This window comes from Desmodus rotundus, chromosome 5 (assembly GCF_022682495.2).
Source record: "Desmodus rotundus isolate HL8 chromosome 5, HLdesRot8A.1, whole genome shotgun sequence".
In the NCBI taxonomy this organism is placed as follows: Eukaryota; Metazoa; Chordata; class Mammalia; order Chiroptera; family Phyllostomidae; genus Desmodus; species Desmodus rotundus.
The window spans coordinates 46,014,251-46,033,663 of NC_071391.1; the positions used below are offsets into that span (position 1 = coordinate 46,014,251).

The 19,413-nt window shown below is 40.8% G+C and overlaps 1 protein-coding gene across 5 annotated transcripts in view; it reads right to left on the minus strand.

The window, feature by feature from the left end:
• Window positions 1-19,234, minus strand: part of NUMA1 (nuclear mitotic apparatus protein 1) — a 76,080-nt gene extending 56,846 nt beyond the window's left edge. For 2 of the 5 annotated variants that reach the window (XM_024572812.3, XM_024572811.3), the window contains exon 1: window positions 19,003-19,234. The gene's annotated coding sequence lies outside the window, so the exon portion shown is untranslated. Of the gene's footprint in view, window positions 1-5,925; window positions 6,148-19,002 lie in introns of those variants that run through there. The other 3 variants (XM_024572809.3, XM_024572810.3, XM_045181793.2) reach the window with 2 other exon arrangements.
• Window positions 19,235-19,413: the final 179 nt, after the last annotated feature.

Sequence of the window (19,413 nt, forward strand, 5' to 3'; positions counted from 1 at the left end):
GTATGGTACACACACGTGCATACATGTAAGTGTAAATGTACATGTATATTTGTAAGGAAATATACCAAACAACATTTATTTCTGAGTTGTAGAATTATGGTCATTTTTACTTTCTCCCTTAAAACCTTATTCATGTTTTCTAAACTGTCCCATGATATATGATCAGGAAAAAAAATTACTTCACATTGTTTGACCCAGTAATCCACTTGCAGACTTATATAAAACCAAAAAATACTGACAAAAGTATATGTATAATAACATTTACACCAAGATTCACTAGAAATTAATAATTAATATAATACTATTAATCAATAATGGTTACCTATGCAGAGTAGGGTTAGGATAAAGGGTACTTACAGGGGACTTATTTGTTACATATAATTTGTATAAAAGTATTATTGTTTAAAATAGAAAAAAATGAAAGCACTATAAAATCCTATATGATATACTATTATGTAGGCATTAGAAATATTTAGAGAGTTCTGGCAACATTATAAACATATGCAAATTTATATAACAATGGGAAATGGGAAAAAAGCAGAATATAGAACTGTACTAGTTAATGTATGATGTGCATTACGCTAAACAGAAATATGCAAAGGTACACAAGATATTAAAATGAAATACTAAAATAGGAATAAGTGATTTTCCCTGAACAGTAGGATTATGGGTGGATTTAGTTTTCTTATTTATAGTTGTCTGTATTTTCCTATGTCCTACAATGAATATATACAATTTTTCAATTAAGCTCAAAAATGTTTTTTGGTTTCCACTGTATAATCAGAAGTCCACCCCTGAGATAAATTTTGTTCTCAAAGGATTAGCAGTAGCAAACAATTGTACTAGCAAGAGGATTGTACATGCCCTGGTTGGGTAGCTCAGTCGGTTAGAACATCGTCCCTATAAGCCAAGGTTACTGGTTCCATCCCCAGTCAAAGCACATACAGGAGTCAACCAATGCATACACAGATAAGTGGAACAACAAATCAATGTTTTTCTCTCTCTCTAAAATCAATAAATAAAATAAATTTTAAAAAAAGACTATACGTAATATATATGCCTAAGAAAACTTTCATCTTCAGAGGGCTGAGGAAACTCAATCTAAAAGGATACTCTTGACCACTTTCTGCCTTCTTGCTTTTGGAGTTGCTTTAGTAAATGTAACTGAGGAATCGAGTTCCCAAACATGAGATGCTTGACAAACTTTATACTCTAAGAACCAGGACCACCACCTTCTCCACCCTGAAATCTAAGTCCTTATACCTAAAAAACAAACCAAGACCTAAGTAACGTGAATCAACTGGGCCATGTTATTCCTTACATCAAACACATTCAACGGCCCTGGCTGGTGTGGCTCAGTAGATTGAGCATTGGCCTGTGAAATGAAAGGTTGCCAGTTCAATTCCCAGTCAGGGCACATGCCTGGGTTGCAGGCGGAGTCCCCAGCTGGGGGCCTTGTGAGAGGCAACTGATATCTCTGATATGATTTCTCTCCCTCTGATTTCTCTCCTTTTCTCCCTCCCTTCCCCTCTCTAAAAATAAACAAATGATCTTTTTAAAAATTAGGGGGGGAAATTCAACAGCTAACTTCATGCAGAATAAAACCCAAATTCCTTGGCATGACACTTAACTTCCTCTTTAAGATCCAACCATCAAACTTCTTCTCCATCTTTATTCCCAGCTCATTCCTCTAAAACAGGGGTCTCCAACCTCCAGGCTGTGGGGCAGTACCAGTCTGGGTTTGTTAGGAACCGGGCCACACAGCAGAAGGTGGGCTTGAATGAGCTGTGTCTGAATCATCCTGAAACCATCCACCTCATCCTGGTCCTTGGAAAAACTGTCTTCCATGAAACCGGTCACTGGTGTCAAAAAGGTTAGGGACCACTGCTCTAAAATATCCTCTATCTCAAGAACACTTTTCCCAAACATGCCAGGCATTTTCCAGGCTCTATGCCTTTGCCCATGCTGTGACCTCCTCCAAAATGCCCTTTCTTCTAAACCTACTGAACTCCTTCCTATTCACCCTTTATAACCTGGCTCAAATGCCTTCTCCCTTCAGAAGCTCTCCTTGTTGCCAATTCACGAACAATTGTTTCCCCTCTATATGTTTCCATATTGCTTGTTCCTCTACACACTTTATTTCGTTTCTCTTTGGGTGGATGCTAACTGCATAAATGTTTCACTTGACTCAGCTCCTGGAGAACAGAAACCACTTATGTACCTATGAGCTCCATTCCAGCACACTGCTTTCACACAGTAGGTGCTAAATAATGCTGCCTGACTGACTAGAGCCATCTGGGCCTAATCTATTGAATTCTTTCAGTGAGGTAGCCAGTAAAGCCAATTGTCAAAGAGAACAACCCCTCTAATTTAAAGTCACATACCTAACATGAGTCACCAGCAAAAAACGTCATGGACCTGCCACTTTAAGAGGACTGGCAAGCTGACTTGTGTTTACACAATCCTAAATAAAACTAAAGGGCACTGAGGGAAAGAAGAGAAATAGGGAGCTTAAATAGGGAGATTAGAGGTGCAGACTCTACAGGTTACCTCCTCCTCGGCTTAGAGCCCAAATCTTTCAGCCTCAGGCCTAGCAAGCCATACAAGCACCGTATTCTCTCTCTGGGTTCACTGTATGATCTAAATATTGAAGAGCATCTAATTAGGCCCCTTTGTCTATCCAGCAACTGGCTCTGCTCTTGGGCATTTAACTTCTAACTGTGGTTACATGGGGGTCTTTCTCTAAATGAATCCCACTGCACCAATCATTAAGAGAATCCCTGTTAAGGGAACAAAGTCTCTAAATCTTCTAAATCACAATATCCACACTGTCCATTTTGATGAAATTCACCCCCCGCCTCTTTCAAACAATAGGTCCTTCTCAGGGAATAACTTCTCTCAGGACCAGCATGTCCTGTGATTGTTCTGCAGGAGAAAGCTCCCAGTGCCGGCTTCTCATTAAATAGCTACTTCATGTTTGATCACTCAGCTGTGACTGCAAGTAGACAGCAGTCACTGTAACTTAGGTGCTAAAAAGGACTTCCACTCCTGCCCCTAGTTTAACAGTCAGGCAGCTTAGAACAAATGGATACTTCCCCACCTCAAACCTCATTAGGCCTACCTGTTTTCAGATCTAGAACTCTTATTTTCCAGTATAAAAATAAGGAAAACGAGGCCTGGAGCGAGGAAGCGAATTGCAAATGATCATACAGTGACTTAGAAGAATCTGTGACCAGGCTGCCTAACACCTTATTTAACTGACTAGTTCTCAAGGAACCACCATTTCCAGGAACACATTCCAGGGTACTACAATTAGCCTAATTTAAATGCATTTGAGCTGCTTAAAAATGTTCAAGGTTACTTCTGAATCATAAATACACAATATATTTAAAATGTATATATAAAATAACTTATCTCTTGTGTTTAGGAAACTATTTGTTATATGAAAGCTATTGTTAATGTTCTTAATTCAGTAGGATTAAGCCAAACACATGATTATTAGTGGCCACAATTTTTCAGTGTAATAAATAACACACACATTTTATTCCTTAAATAAATAAATGCATTCAACAGAGCCCGCTTTGCTGTGATACCTCCACCCCAACATGCCACACATCCCCACCCTTTTTCAAACCTAAACTGCTGACTAAATAAAGTCAATAAAGTGACATGATAAATCATTTCTCCTACAAAAGATAGGAGCTACCAAACCATCTGCTTCAGCCACGCCACATGGAAATAAGCCTGATGGAATGTGGCATGCTGGTGAGCAGTGGCTGCTGCAGCGTTAGGGACTTGAGGCTGTGAGTCTTCTGGAGATGGGACTTCAATGGCTCCTCAGCTACAATGTCCTACAGCAACCCGTTCTAACACTTTCTGGCCCTCGACACACTTGTGATTTGGAAGGACTACCATGATAAAGGCTAATTTTTTCTATGATCTAGTCACCTTATCCTAGAAGCAAGCATATACAGAGTGAGTATAATGGACTGACACCTTTTAAAACAAACATTTCCAGTATTATTAAATCCAATGAAACTGTAATCAAAATAGTCTCTTTAGGAAGTTTACTTATTCTAACAATATTACCATTGCTAGACATACTGGGTTTCGAAGATCAGACGAGATTGGGCGTATTGAGGGAGGTATGGCCATAGACTCATTGCTAGAAATATTGGGTTGGCCAAAGAGTTTGTGTTTTTTTCCATAAAGGATACATTTTTCATTTTCATCAATAACTTTATTGATTTGGATATTTTGAGTATGTTGGCTATCTCCCACATGGCATAATGCTGACTGTTCTCAATTAATGTCTTGATTTGATCGCTATCAACTTTAACTGGTCTACCTGAAGGTAGAACGTTGTCTAGCAAGAAATCTCCAGGGCGAACCTTTACAAACCACTTTTGACAAGTTCTATCAGTCATAGCACCTTCTCCATACACTGCATAATCTTTTTTTGCGTTTCAGCTGCGATTTTACCTTTCTTGAAAAAATAAAGCATAACATGCCAAAAATGTTGTGTATTTTCTTCCATCTTCAATATTAAAATGGCTACACAAAAATTAAGGTTTTTTAATACACATTGATATGACAGCTGTCACAGTAGAATCTAACAAAATTGTTTTGAATTAAGTTCAGGACAACTAAGCACTATCAGAGCCATCTTACAGAAAAACCAAAAGAACTTTTTGGCCAACTCAATATTTACAAAACACTCCTTTGGGAAATGCCTTTAAAGTCTACTCAATGTAAGACAGAAACAAAAATTGTCATACCTCATTCATCAAAAAAGGTATTGCATGCCCTGGCTGGTGTAGCTCAGTGGACTGAGTGTGGGCTGCAAACCAAAGGGTTGCTGGTTCGATTTCCAGTCAGGGCACATGCCTGGGTTGCGGGCCGGGTCCCCAGTATGGGGTGCGCGAGAGCAACCACACATTGATGTTTCTCTCCTCTTTCTCCTTCCCTTCCCTGTCTCTAAGAATAAATAAATAAAATCTTAAAAAAAAAAAAAGTATTGCCTTGCTTGATTTTCACAGTTATCTTCTGGCTGTTTGCAAAAATTGAATCCACCAAACAAAAGTGAAGATTTATTATTATTTTTGAAGATATTTAAAAGACTGGCTTAGAAGTCAAAAATGTTCTGAGCACTGACAGTATCACCAGAAAAAATGTAAAGATTGAGAACATAATTACTTTGAGGGGGACAAACTTATAAATATTATAATTGTCTCATAATTACAATGAATTACAATTACAATGTATGTCACACATGTTAAAAGTAAACTACTATGCTATTTTACAATCACACCATATATAATCATAAATTTTGCCCATGGAAGAAATTTTCTAGATCATATAATCCGAACTGTTCATTCTTACGTATGAGAAAACTCTAGTCCACTGAGGTTAAGCAATTCGTCCCTGGTCATACAGCTGATTAGTAACAGGACTAGAAACCCAGTCACCCTGACTCCCAGCATAATCCACAAACATATCCCAACCCATACACCACCACCCCCATTGCTCACTGCTTTCTTTCAAAGGGAAAGGAAGGACATCACTTGGAGTACTAAAACACGGCAAAAATGGTTCTGAAACCCAGTAACGGAGAAACTATGCCTTTAGCCCAGGACTTCTCCACAGTCGCCCTTATGGGTATGAACCGCTGTTTAGTGTCTGGCTCACAAGAGTTGTGGGTAATCTATCCCAGAGTAGGGATCAGTGAAACCTCTGGAAACTCCCCCCGCAGCTAGAAGAATATAAACCGCTCTGTGTACCTCCTGTAGCAACCCATTTTCTTCAAGTAATTGAAAGAAGGTTACTATGAAGAACCTTGAAAGGAGACAAAAAGTAGTAGAGCTTCTGTTCCAGAAAAAGCTGACCTATAGGAAAACAGACAGGGCAGGAACCATCTTGACTTACCTCCTGGTGGACAGCTTCCTCAGGCCTGGAACAAAATAATCCCTGGCAGTCTGGCTTAGAATTAGCCTTTACCCAGGGAGGGGGCAAAGAGACAGGAATGCTTGTTCATTCCCCCATTCCACCCACTGTTGGTCAGCTCAGCCTCACATCATCCTGGGCAGCCCCAGCACTCTGAGGATCAGACAGCAACCGGAAGGGAAGACACACAGACCAGGTCAACGGGGTGAGTCAGTGGCAAAGCAGGAAGAGCCACTGGGGCAGAAATTCTGACCTCTGTGGCAAGACTGACAAACCACACCCACCCCTGATGAGCACTTGGAAGGCCCTGCCCTATCAGGACTCTGGTCTAGGAACCAGGAAAGGTCCTTCTTAGGAGGCTCCACACCACTCTCATTTCCAAGTGTGTTTCTCCTAACAAACAAACAAAAAAACCTGCCATGGTTTTCTTCTGCCTAAAGCATCACGTCTAAATTCTTTGGCTTAATTTTCCAAGTCCTCCATTAGATGGCTTCACTCATTTATTCAACCTTATTACCCACTATTCCACAGAGTATACTCTAAACTAATCCAGCCAGTCTTCCCACTTCTCTCTGTGTGAGCCAAGCCCATTCCCATTTCCATGTCTTCAGTTACCCAGCAGTGGTAAATTCAAACACCTGCAGGAGTTATGCAGGTAACAGAAATAAATGTTCCAGTCAAGTAAAGGCAGAACTACAGTGTTACCCCCGCCCAAAGGCATTAAAATACTTTAATTAAATATTTGTGTAATATTTCACTGTGAACATCACAATCACATTTAAAGTAATCATTAATACTCTTCACAGCTTGCAGGTGAGGAAATTTACCCAAGGTTAGACAGCTGGCAAAATGCTAGAAAGTCTCTAGGCCGGTATGAAGCCACAGCAAGAGCTCTATAAACTATTAGACTTCCGAACGGTACGAACACCACAGAAAACACAGAGCTCTAAACTCTGAGGAGGAAATTCATGTTTCATGATATACAACCTTCAAAGTGGGATGGGAAATCCAAACAGCAGCTTAGCTAACCATATTCCAACTACATCAGATTCTGTCCATCTTCCTGCCAAAGTCTTTCCCGGTTACTCCAGGTCTTACTGAATTCCCTCTTCTCTCAATTCCTGTCGGGTTACAGATTAGACAACACAGTTGAGTGCAAAACTGAATACTGACTCCATGTGTTTTCTAGCTTCACTAATCAACTAATAACCTAATTAATTCTACCTAAAATGTTTAACCTGAATCTAATCAAGAGGAAACAATCATACAAATCCAAATTAAGAGAAGTTCTGCAAAAATCTAACCTGAACTCTCTAAGAATGTTGATGCTATGATAGACAAAAAAAGCATTTAAGATTAAAAGAGAATAAAGAACTGTTCAAGGTTAAAGGAGATCATTAGCATGATAAAATCTTGACAACTAAATCCACGTACGATCCTTCAATCAAAGCTGAACTGAGCCCTGACCCGTGTGGCTCAGCTCTTCGGGCATCACCCCACAAAGCTAAAGGCAGCCAGTTCAATACCCAGTGGGGGCACATGCCTGGCTTGCCGGTTTGGTCCCTGGTTGGGACGCATATGAGAAGCAACTGATCAATGTTTCTCTCTCACACTGATGTTTCTCTTCCTTGCTTTCTCCCTCCCTTACCCTCTCACTAATAATAAAATCTTAAAAAAAACCCAAAAAGATGAATTGAAAAAACATCTATGAAAAACACTGCTGGGTAAACCTGAGAAATCTGAACTAGTATTGTATATTGGTTGTTTTGAATCAATGTTATTTTTCCTTGTGTGCTAATTGTAATATGGTTATATAATGGGCACTTTGGTTTTTAGGAAATAGTTGCTGAAATGTTTAGGATGAACAGTCAACATCTAACAGTGAAAAGGTTCATAAAATGAAGGGTAGACAGAGAGCAAATGTGGCAAAGTGTTAACTGGTGACTGTCGGTGAAGAGCATGTAAGTACTTGTCACCTTATTTTTGTAAAGTATTAGTACGTTTGAACATATGAGTGTTTAAATATCTGTATGTTATTCCTATAAAATATCTGTAGTTTTGAACAACTTGTAAGGAGGAAAATCCTTACTATATACTTCTCTATATACTCAGCCCTGTGAGCTCTGTAACAGGTACTCTTTCTTTACATATCTGCTCACTCTCTAAGGAAACTGGGCTCTGGAGGTCAACAACTGGACAAAGTCCACTTTGCAACAGTTCATCAGGGGTACAGTGACAAACTCTTAGGGAACACGAGGTTTCCCTCAAACTTATATCATCACACCACAGGAAAGATAGAAAAGCAGGCAATCAGCCCTGGCTGCTGTGGTTCAGTGGTGAGTGCTGGTCTATGAACCAAAAGGTTGCAGGTTCAATTCCCGGTAAGGGCACATGCCTGGGATGCAGGCCAGGTCCCCAGTTGGGGGTGTGCAAGAGGCAACCGATACATGTGTCTCTCACACCAATGTTTCTCTCCCTCTCTTCCCCTCTCTCTCAAAATAAATAAATAAAATCTTTAAAAAAAGAAAGAAAGAAAAGCAAGCAATCAAAGCTATTATTACCTCACCCCCTCATGAGGCCATCCGGAAGTCAGGCACTCAACAAATGCCCACTCACAGGGCAGAGTACAATTGCTATCCACACACAGGACCAAGAGCCAGGTCATATTGTACCCCTGACACAGGGTACCAAAAACTTGACAGCTTGTGAAACAAGGGTCTCTGGCCAGTCACAGGAAAGTACTCAAGTGGTCCAAAAAAAAAAAAAGCCTGAAACATGCAGTCTTTACTCCTCACCAGAAAAACCAGTTCTCAGCTCCAATAAGGAGCAAAAAAAAAAAAAAAAAAAAAAAAAAAAAAAAAAAAAAAAAAAAAAAAAAGCTACAAGGCTGAATCACTGGCATTTCCTCACTGGCTTCAAAGAAACTGGCCCTTAAATAGTATAGAAAGGGAAGCCACCACAGCTGCCAACAGAGGCTTCAACCCAGGAGCATGCCATGCAATATGCCCTCTCTCCCTTGTACAACAACCAGATCATTTTACTTCTGCCAAGTTGTCCCTTATTAGAGTGAATGACTGCCCAATGGCCACCCCTTAACCTTGACTCTCTTCTTCCCTCATTGACAGCCAAGATGCTGCCCTTTCCAGATAACTCCTCCCCCAATTTAGCAGAAGGAGTAGTCAAAACTATTCCCCCAAACCTCCATCAACTAGAGTCAGAGCTATAGAGTGGTGTAACACAGAGCTTGCTTCTGAAACCTACCATGTTCCGCAGTTTTACCAAAGACAGAATGAAAACAGATAAGGACTCTTTGCTGGGTTTTGGAATTCTAAACTGTGAAAGACGGAAAATATAATGTTTTTAGATCTGATGTTGGCAAAAAGATCTTAACAGGCTTGATGGTACCAAAATAACAAGATACAGGGTTTTTTTTTTTAAGATTTGTATTTATTTTTCTTTAGAGAGAGGACAAGAGAGGGAGAAAGAGAGGGAGAGAAACATCAATGTGTGGTTGCCTCTCTCATGGCCCCCACTGGGGACCTGGCCCCACAACCCAGGCATGTGCCCTGATTAGGAATCAAACAGGCGACCCTTTGGTTTGCAGCCCACGCTCAATCCACTGAGCTACACCAGCCAGGGCACAAGATACAATTTGATAGGATTAAATATATATCCCTGCATTTGGAATAAAAGAAAGAAACTAACACAGGATGGTGGAGACCTGGTACTGCAGTTCACACTAAACCAGAAGGTTGCTTTGGGGGGATGGAGGGAAGGCTATCTATAGGGGGAGGTAGAGGAGAGTCTGAATCTGACAGAGCTACAGAAAACATCAATGCTTGTTTTGCCACTCAAGACTCAAGTTCACATGAGTAGAAGATACCTCTGTGCCCCACCTTTGAAAAACAAAGTCAGAGCACATGCAGAGGAAGAATGACAATCTTGGTGAAGGGTCTGAAAGTCATACTGTGGCAAATGTGAGGAAAGAACTACAGATGTCTAACCCAGGGAGGACATGAAAACTTTTTTTCAAATATAGGCATGCTGGTCATGCAGATGAAGAGGAAACATATGTGTCCTGCAAGAAGGCAAAACTAGAACTAGTGAGAGGCAACTACATGAAGACAAAGTTTTGGTTTGACACAGGGAAGAACTTACAGGATAATAAAGACCTTAAGAATGTGGGTTATGGAACCCATAATGCCTGGAGTAGAACACCAACTCCACCACTTACAAACTGTGCATGGCTTTGGGTAGGTTAATCAGTTTCCTTGCCTATTAAGGGGCATGGTAACAATAACAGTACTTACCTCATAAAGCTTTGGGGAGCAGTTCATGGAAAATGCTCACAGCAGTGACTGGCTCACAGTATACGCATATGCCAAAAAAGAAAAAGTTAGCTATTGCTATTACTGACTATTGCTATAAAGAACCAGATAACCCAAAAATCTTCCTACTAAATACGCCTGCAAATGCTTAGAAAATATAATAAACATCCTTTGGGTCTGTGGCAGTTAGGTTATTGTCTCTCAGCTCAACACCTACCCAGTTATGCTCTGCTCTGTGATACTAGGGCTTGGACTCCACCAATTCCATTCCACCTTTGCCAGCTGGCTGCCGGTTAAGTTCTGGCAAGAGCGGGTGCTAAAGGAAAATGGAAGGCAGGAGGAGGCTACAAAGGATTCTTCCTGTGACATGTTGTTTCTTAACAACAGCTATTGGTTTCTCCTGGCTTTTTTCTAAACTCCCAGACCAGCTTCACTATGCCCTGTCAGAGGCACCAATACAACAGCTGGGCAGGGCTGAACCAAACCCAGCTCCTCCAGGCCCCTCCTGTGAGCTCCTAAGAAACCAGCAACACCAGGCAACACCCTCTCCTCAGAGGATCAGGACAGAGGTAACACCAGATCCCTCCAGACTTCTAGGTTCTGATAATCCCAACCTTCATTGGTTTTTCAGTCTTGGATGAGGTAGCTGCTTAATGCAGTTCCTACAAGGGTTTAAATTAATTCCCTTTACTGAGTTCACTCTACTAAAATAGCTACATGTGGTTTCTTTTCTCTTATTGGACCCTAACTGATAAACTTGCATAACTAAACTGAGCTCACAATAAAGTGAAGGAAATCCCAGGAACTAGAAACAAAAACTGAAAACGGGGATTAGTCATCTAGCTGACGACACAGCTGTCTTAGCAGCGTAAGGTATTTATGAACTGTTCATAGTCCAGGAGACAGATCTTGAGTTGTCACAAAGCAACTGAGATCCCTGTATAAAGGTTGATACCTACAGCAAAAAGATAGACTAGGGGAAAAAAATCTATCCACAGGGAAATAAGGAATCTTGCCTAGTGTGCCTAGCAAAATGGGAGAAAGAAATCTAGGAATTCAAAACCATAGGTGTGTACATGAGATGGATTTACAGTTAAAATTTATACTAAGCTTGTGCCCTGGAAATCTACAAATAGAAAAAAATTATACACATTTCGGTTCCAGGTTGATAATAGCCTTGAGTGCCCGATGGAAGCACACACAAAGTTGCTCCAGGAGATATTCGAATGGCCAATAATATATGAAAAGATGTTTAACATGGTTAGTCATCAGGAAAATGCAAATTAGAACCACAATGAGATAGTACTACACCTCCATGAGAAAGGTTAAAATTAAAAAGATTGACAGTATCAAGTATGTCGGTAAAAACATGAAGCAACTGGAGCTCTCTTATACTGCTATGGGACCATAAAATGGCACAACCACTTCAGAAAACTGATAATTTCTTAAAAAGTTAAACATACACCTGCAATATGACCCACCCATTCCACTCTAAAAGGACAGGAAAATCCACCCACTCAAAATTTTGTACATGAACGCCCACAGCAACTTTATTTACAACGGCAAAAAAATGGAAACAACCCAAAAGTCTGTCAACGGTGAACGATAAATGAAATTGTATGATACAGCCATATAACAGACTAGCATTTAGCAACAGAAGGTAAGTTATTGTTATATGCAACTAAACAGATAAATCTCAAATGCATTATATAGTACATGAAAGAAAGCAGACACAAAAAAATACACACTGTATGATTTGACTTTTATAAAATTCTAGAAAATGCAAATTAATCTACACCAGTTCCTGGGGCTTAGGTGGGGGAAAGATGTACTGTAAAGAGGCATGTGGAAACTTTTGGGAATGTTAGGAATGGTCTGTATCTTTTCTTTTTTTTTACTTTCAATTTTTTTTATTGTGGTAAAATTACACATAACAAAATTAACCATATTATTTTTAAGTGCACAGTTCAGTAGCATAAAATACCTTCATAATATTGTGCAACCATCACCACCATCTACCTCCATAAATCTATTAATCTTAAAAAACTGAAATTGTATATCCATTAAACAATAATTCCTCATTCCTCACTCCCCCCAGTCCCTGGAAAATACCACTCTACTTTCTGTTTCTATGATTTTTGACTACTCTAGGTACCTTGTATAAGTGGAATCATTATTTGTACTTTTAAGACTGGCTTATCTCACTTAGCATAATGTCTTCAAGGTTCATCCATGCTGCAGCATGTGTCAGAATTTTCCTTTTTATTTTTTAAATATATTTTACTCATTATGCTATTATAGTTGTTGCATTTCCCCCCCTTTATTCCCCTCCACCCTGCAAACCCCCTCCCACCCACATTCCCCCCCTTTAGTTCATGTCCTTGGGTCATACATATAAGTTCTTTGGCTTCTACATTTCCTATACTATTCTTAACCTCCCCCTATTTTCTACCTACCATTTACGCTACTTATTCTCTGTACCTTTTACCCCTCCCACCCCCTCCTCCCACTCCCCTGCTGATAACCCTCCATGTGATCTCCATTTCTGTGGTTCTGTTCCTGTTCTAGTTGTTTGCTTAGTTTTTGTTTTTAGGTTCGGTTGTTAATAGCTGTGAGCTTGCTGTCATTTTACTGTTCATATTTTTGATCATCTTTTTCTTAGATAAGTCCCTTTAACACTTCACATAATAAGGGCTGGGTGATAATGAACTCCTTTAACTTGACCCTATGTGGGAAGCACTTTATCTGCCCTTCCATTCTAAATGATAGTTTTGCTGGATAGGGTAATCTTGGATGTAGGTACTTGCCTTTCATGACTTCATATACTTCTTTCCAACCCCTTCTTGCCTGCAAGGTCTCTTTTGAGAAAGCAGCTGACAGTCTTATGGGAACTCCTTTGTAGGTAACTCTTTCCTTTTCTCTTGCTTTTAAGATTCTCTCCTTATTTTTAATCTTGGGTAATGTAATTATGATGTGCCTTGGTATGTGCTTCCTTGGGTCCAACTTCTTTGGGACTCTGAGCTTCCAGGACTTCCTGAAAGTCTATTTCCTTTGCCAGATTGGAGAAGTTCTCCTTCATTATTTGTTCAAGTAAGTTTTCAATTTGTTGCTCTTCCTCTTCTCCTTCTGGCACCCCTATGATTCAGATGTTGGAACATTTAAAGATGTCCTGGAGGTTCCTAAGCCTCTCCTCATTTTTTTGAATTCGTGTTTCTTCATTCTTTTCTGGTTGGATGTTTCTTTCTTCCTTCTGCTCCAAACTGTTGATTTGAATCCCAGTTTCCTTCTCGTCACTGTTGGTTCCCTGTACATTTTCCATTATTTCACTTCTCATAGCTTTCATTTTTTCCTCTAATTTGCAACCATATTCAAACAATTCTGTGTGTATCCTGATTACCAGTGTTCGGAACTGTGCATCTGATAAACTGGCTATCTCTTCATCGCTTAGCTGTATTTTTTCTGGAGCTTTGATCTGTTTCTTCATTTGGGCCTTTTTTTGTTGTTTTTTTGTTTTGTTTTGTTTTGTTTTTGTCTCAGCGTGCCTGTTATGTAGCAAGGGGCAGAGCCTTAGGTGTTTACCAGGGAGGGGCAACCCATGTTGCTACATTGTGACACTGTATGTGGGAGAGGGGTCCAAGAGGGAACGTCCCACTTGCCCCACTCTCTGCCAGTTTTTGGTCACTTCCCCTGCTATTCACAATCAAACTGGGACATTCTGGTACTTATTCCCGGGTGGGTGGCTTTGTGTATGTTCTAGGACCCTGTGGGTCTCTCCAACGAACTCTCCTGTGAGGCTGGGAGTTTCTCCTGCTGCCTCCTCAACCCCCACAGGTGTTTTCAGTCAGAGGTTTTGAGGCTTCATTTCCTCGCACTGTAACCCTGGGTTGCGCAGTCTGTCTCACTCCCCAGTTGTTCCTCCCAGTTTATCTGCACAAAAATATGGGACCACCCATTCCACAAGTTACCCCCTGGCCAGGTCTGTTGGCCGCCGCCTTGCCTGCCCCAGCCCTCCAGCCACCACTTTGCCTCCTACCAGTCTGGATGAATGTTTCTTCTTTAACTCCTTGGTTGTCGGATTTCCATTCAGTTAGATTTTTCTGTCAGTTCTGGAGAGTTTTTGTTTTTAAATTTGTTGTTCTTTTGGTTGTGCGAGGAGGCACAGTGTGTCTGCCTAAGTAAGCCTCTATCTTGGCCAGAAGTCCATTTCTTTCCTTTTAAAGGCTAAATAATGTGTGTGTGTGTGTGTATATCATATATGTAATGTATCTCACATTTTGCTTATCTATCCATCAGCTGATGGACACAGGTTGCTTCCATGTTTTAGCTAATACAAATAATGCTATGAATCTAGGTGTACAAATATCTCTTTGAGACTCTGCTTTCAGTTTTGGGGTAGTTGTGGTTTTTTTTTATAGGGGGGCATATACCTAGAAGTGGAACTATGGGATCATAACATAATTCATTTTAACTTTTTGAGGAATCATCATACTGTTGTCCACCATGGCTATTCCATTTCACATTCCCACCAACAGTGCACAAAGTTTCCAATTTCTCTACATCCTAGTTAACTATCATAATGGGTGTAAGACAGATCTCACTGTAGTTTTGATTTGTAATTCTCTAATTATTAGTGATGTTGAGGATCTTTTTATGTGCTTGTTGGCCATTTGTGTACCTTGGAGAAATGTCTATTAGAGTCCTTCGCCTGTTTTTAAATAGGTTGTTTGGCTTTTTTGTTAAGTTTTAGAACTTCTCTACATATTCTGGATAGTAATCCCTTATCAGATATATGATTTGCAATATTTTCTTCTATTCTGTAGGTTGCCTTCTTACACTGTTAACAGTGTGTTTTGATGCACATTTTAAAATTTTTTCCTAAAGTCCAGTGTGTCTATTACTCCTTTCGCTGCCTCTACCTTTGATATCATATCGAAGAAACCATTACCAAACCCAGTGTTATGAAGCTTTTGTCACATGTTTTCTTCTAAGAGTTTTATAGTTTTAATTCTCACAGTTAGCTCTTTGATCCAGTTTAGTTACCTTCTGTATATGGTGGTTGGTCAGGGTCCAAATTTATTCTTTTCCATGTGAATGTCCAGTTTTCCCAGTTCTATTTGTTGAAGACTGTCCTTTCCCCATTGAAGGTTTTGATACCCTTGTCAAAAATCATTGACTGTATTTGGGAGGGTCTATTTCTGGCCTCTCTATTCTCGGTCAATACGTCTGTTTTTATTAGTACCACACTGTTTTGATTACTGTTAATAAGTTTTGAAGTCAGGAATTGTGAATCCTCTAGCCTTGTCCTTCCTTCTTTTACAAGACTGTGTTGGCGATTTGGGATATCTTGAGATTTCATATAAATTTTAGAATGGGTTTTTCCACTTCTGCAAAACATATTGCTAGAATTTTGAAAGGGGTTGGTTTGAGTCTATGGATTATTGTGGGTAGTATGGATACTGTACATCTTAACAATACAAGTCTTCCAATCCATGAACATGAAATGTATTTCCACTTATTTATGTCTTCTTTAATTTCTTTCAGCAATGTTTTGGAGTTTTCATTGTATAAATCTTTCACCTTTTTGGTTAATTTCTAAGTATTTTGTCCTTTCTGATGTTATTGGAAACGGAAATGTTCATGTAATTTCATTTTCAAATTCTTCATTGTTAGTATATAGAAATGCAAATGACTTCTGTGTGTTGATACTGTATCCTGCTACTTTGCTGAATTTACTTATTAGTTCTAGCATTTTTTATGAAATTTTCAGAGTTTTCTATATGTAAGATCATATCTGTGAACAGAGATAATTCTACTTCTTCCTGTACAATTTGGGTGCCTTTTATTTCTTTTTCTGGCCTAACTGATATGGCCAGATCTTTCAGTACAATTAGTGATAGCTTTAAAGAATTTCGGTAACTTCATAAATTCCCCATGCCTTGTTATAAGACTTAAGTTAGATTTTGTTTGTTAGTTTGTTGTTTTGTTTTTCAGTCTTTGCAGTTTATCAGCAGTCTTTTTTTTTTTTTTTACAGATTTTATTTATTTATTTTTAGAGAGGGGAATGGAGGGAGAACAAGAGGGAGAGAAACATTGATGTATGAGAGAAACATCCATTGGTTTCCTCTTGCATATGTCCCAATTGAGAACCTGGCCCACAACCCAGGCACATGCCCGGACTGGGGAATTGAACCAGTGACCTTTCGCTTTGCAGGACAACACTCAATCAACTGAGCCACACCAGTCAGGGATCTTTTTTTTTCAAATCCTCACCGGAGGACCTTTTTTTTTTTCCCCTCATTGCTTTTCAAAGAGAGAGGAAGGGAAAGAGAGAAACATCAATGCGAGAGCGAAGCATCTATCGGTTGCCTTCCCACGTGCGCTCAGACTGGGGATCGAACCTGCAACATTTTGGCTACAGGACAACCAACTGAGCCACACCAGCCCCGGCTATCAAGCAATCTTAAGTGTTAAAAGCAGTGGAAGTCTGAAATTTGTTCCATTCACTCTGTATCTTGATTGTGGCAGCTTCTTATTGGTGTATATTTATCAAAACTCTTTTTCCTTTAAATGAAGTTAATTGTACATAAATTACACCTAAGCAAAGTTGATTTTTTTTTTTTAAACTGCTCTTGGGAGAACTGACCTCAATGCAAGCTACATAAGATTATCATACATGATGCATCTTTAAATATGAGCTCACCACAATTACAAAATACTTGAGGGAACAATTCATCTTGAGCAAGAGTCAGATATAACAAATTCCCTGATCAGCTCTGTCTGGCCATCTGAGGCAGGGCTTTGCCCCTATCCTAACAGTTCTAGAACTCAAGTCTTACTTCTAGGCATTCTTTCTACCCCCACATTCCATAAATAAGAAAGAACACTCTAAATGGAAATGCTTCTTATGTGAGCTTTCGGGCAAGATATTCTAGTTTGGGGGGAGTAGAGCTTTTGGCTTCAGATTAAGATTCAGGCATTACATCTCTGGCTGGTGTGGCTCAGTGGATTGAGTGCTGGCCTGAGAACAAAAAGGTCACTGGTTCAATTCCCAGTCAGGGCACCATGCCTGGGTTGTGGGCCAGGTCCCAGTAGGGCCTGCGGGAGAGGCAACTACACATTGATGTTTCTCTCCATCTTTCTTCCTATCCCTCTCTCTAAAAATAAAAAATAAATAATCTTAAAAAAAAGATTCAGGCATTACAATTAGTCATCATTTGCTTGAACCTGGGCCCCCTAAGTGTCTCCTCCTCTACAGGAGGAAAATACCACATACCACACAGGAACAAAAAGAGAGGGTATACATACACTCATTCCTGCTGACTGAAAGCTACTTTATGTGATCTGAACATTCCCTCCAGGTTCCCATATATTCACCTCACTACTGCTCTCCACAAGGTAGACAGCCCCAATCCCCCTACCATTGAAGGTTTCTCCCCACCACAGAGTAACACACTTGATAATCCTTAACTTTGAATCTATAAGACTTGGCAACCGACACCAGAGAGTGAAGCGTGCATTAAAGCAAGTAAATATTATCACATTTTCAGGAGGCAGTGCCACTCCTGGCAAGAGGAGAGCATAATACCGAGCTTCAAAAACCACTAAATGAGATGGAAAGCCAGGCTCCTATCCCTTTTCAGCGCAAGAAAACTCATTCATTTCAAAGCACACATTAAATGGCCATGCTGCGTATCATATCCTACACAGGCATCAGGATACAGGAACAAAAAACACTCTATGTAGGACAACATGCAGACTCTCTCTCAGAACACCGAATGAAAAGCACTACCTTGGGGTGAAGCAAAAGAGGGTGTCCAGAGGGCTCTTTCCCACCAACGACCTTCACAGTCACAGTCATAAATCTGTACTCTCCAAGATGTTTCCACAGAACACCTTACCTGATTTGACCCTCAAAACCACCCCAGGAAGTAGGTAATGCAGGTGTAGTCATTGTTGACATACATGAAAAATGAGGCTTTAAATACATTAAGTGACTCCTCCAAAACAACCTGCACCCTCAACACAGCCTCTTTCCTCCCCTCTGGTGGTCCTCATGTAGGCCCAACCCTCGAAAGCCCCAGTACAGCTTACCACGCACTAGCTATGTAACCCTGGCAGAGGTAAACCTCAGACTGTCCATCTGTAATAAACTATAATAAGGTTATTAGGTCCTGGACAGGCAGCTCAGTTGTTAGAGCGTTGACGGATAAGCCACGGTTTTGCGTTGGCTCTCAGTCAGGGCACACACAAGAATCAACAAATTATCGCATAAATAAGTGGGACAAATCGATGTCTCTGTCCGAGTGTCTCTCCCTCCCTCTTTACCTCTTACTCTCTGTTTCTAAAATCAATTAAAAAATCAACCAACGAATGCATAAATAAATGGAACAACAAATCGATATTTCCCTCTCTCCCCCTAAAGTCAATAAATTAAAAAAATTAAAAACAATGTAGAAATATTACAAAGATGGTCCACATAAAGGGTGTGGCTGACACGTAGTTGGTGCTCAGAAAATGCTTACCACTTCCTACCACCATTATTAACAATAATAGGCAAAGACTTCCCATTACAGGACCCCTCCTAACAAGCCTTTCGGAAATCAGCACTTTTCAGCCCCGCCTTCACCCCCACGTTCGCCCTCAGGTATAATTCCACAGACACGCCCCCAAACAGACTCTACCCCCAGGCACGTCTTGCACCTCCCCCTCCGACAACCCTCTGCTCACATACCTTACCCGGGACAGATTCTCCTCAGCCACAATTCCTTACAAAGGAGGCCTTCCGCTTCTAGCCACCTCTCCAGCACCAGCTCCGAGACTGGGCATTCCTGTGGGCCCCTAGGCTGAACGCCGGCCGCGGCCCGCGCCAGTTACCTGGCCGCGGACTCCTGCTCTGCTCCCGCTCGCTCCGGCTCGCGTTCGATGAGCGCTCGCGCCAGCGCCCTGAGCGCACAGTTAGTTTAAACTATGGCCCCGCCCCCTCACCCCGCGCTCTGATAGGCTCCAGCGTGCTGGTGTGCACGCAGGGGCACGCTTGAAGACCCGGGAAAAGGAAGTGTGAGGGCCACTGGGAGAGAAGAAGGGGTGAGAAGAAGGGGTGTCACTACTTCCGGCCCCCGCCCCCCCCGCCCCCCCCCGCCCC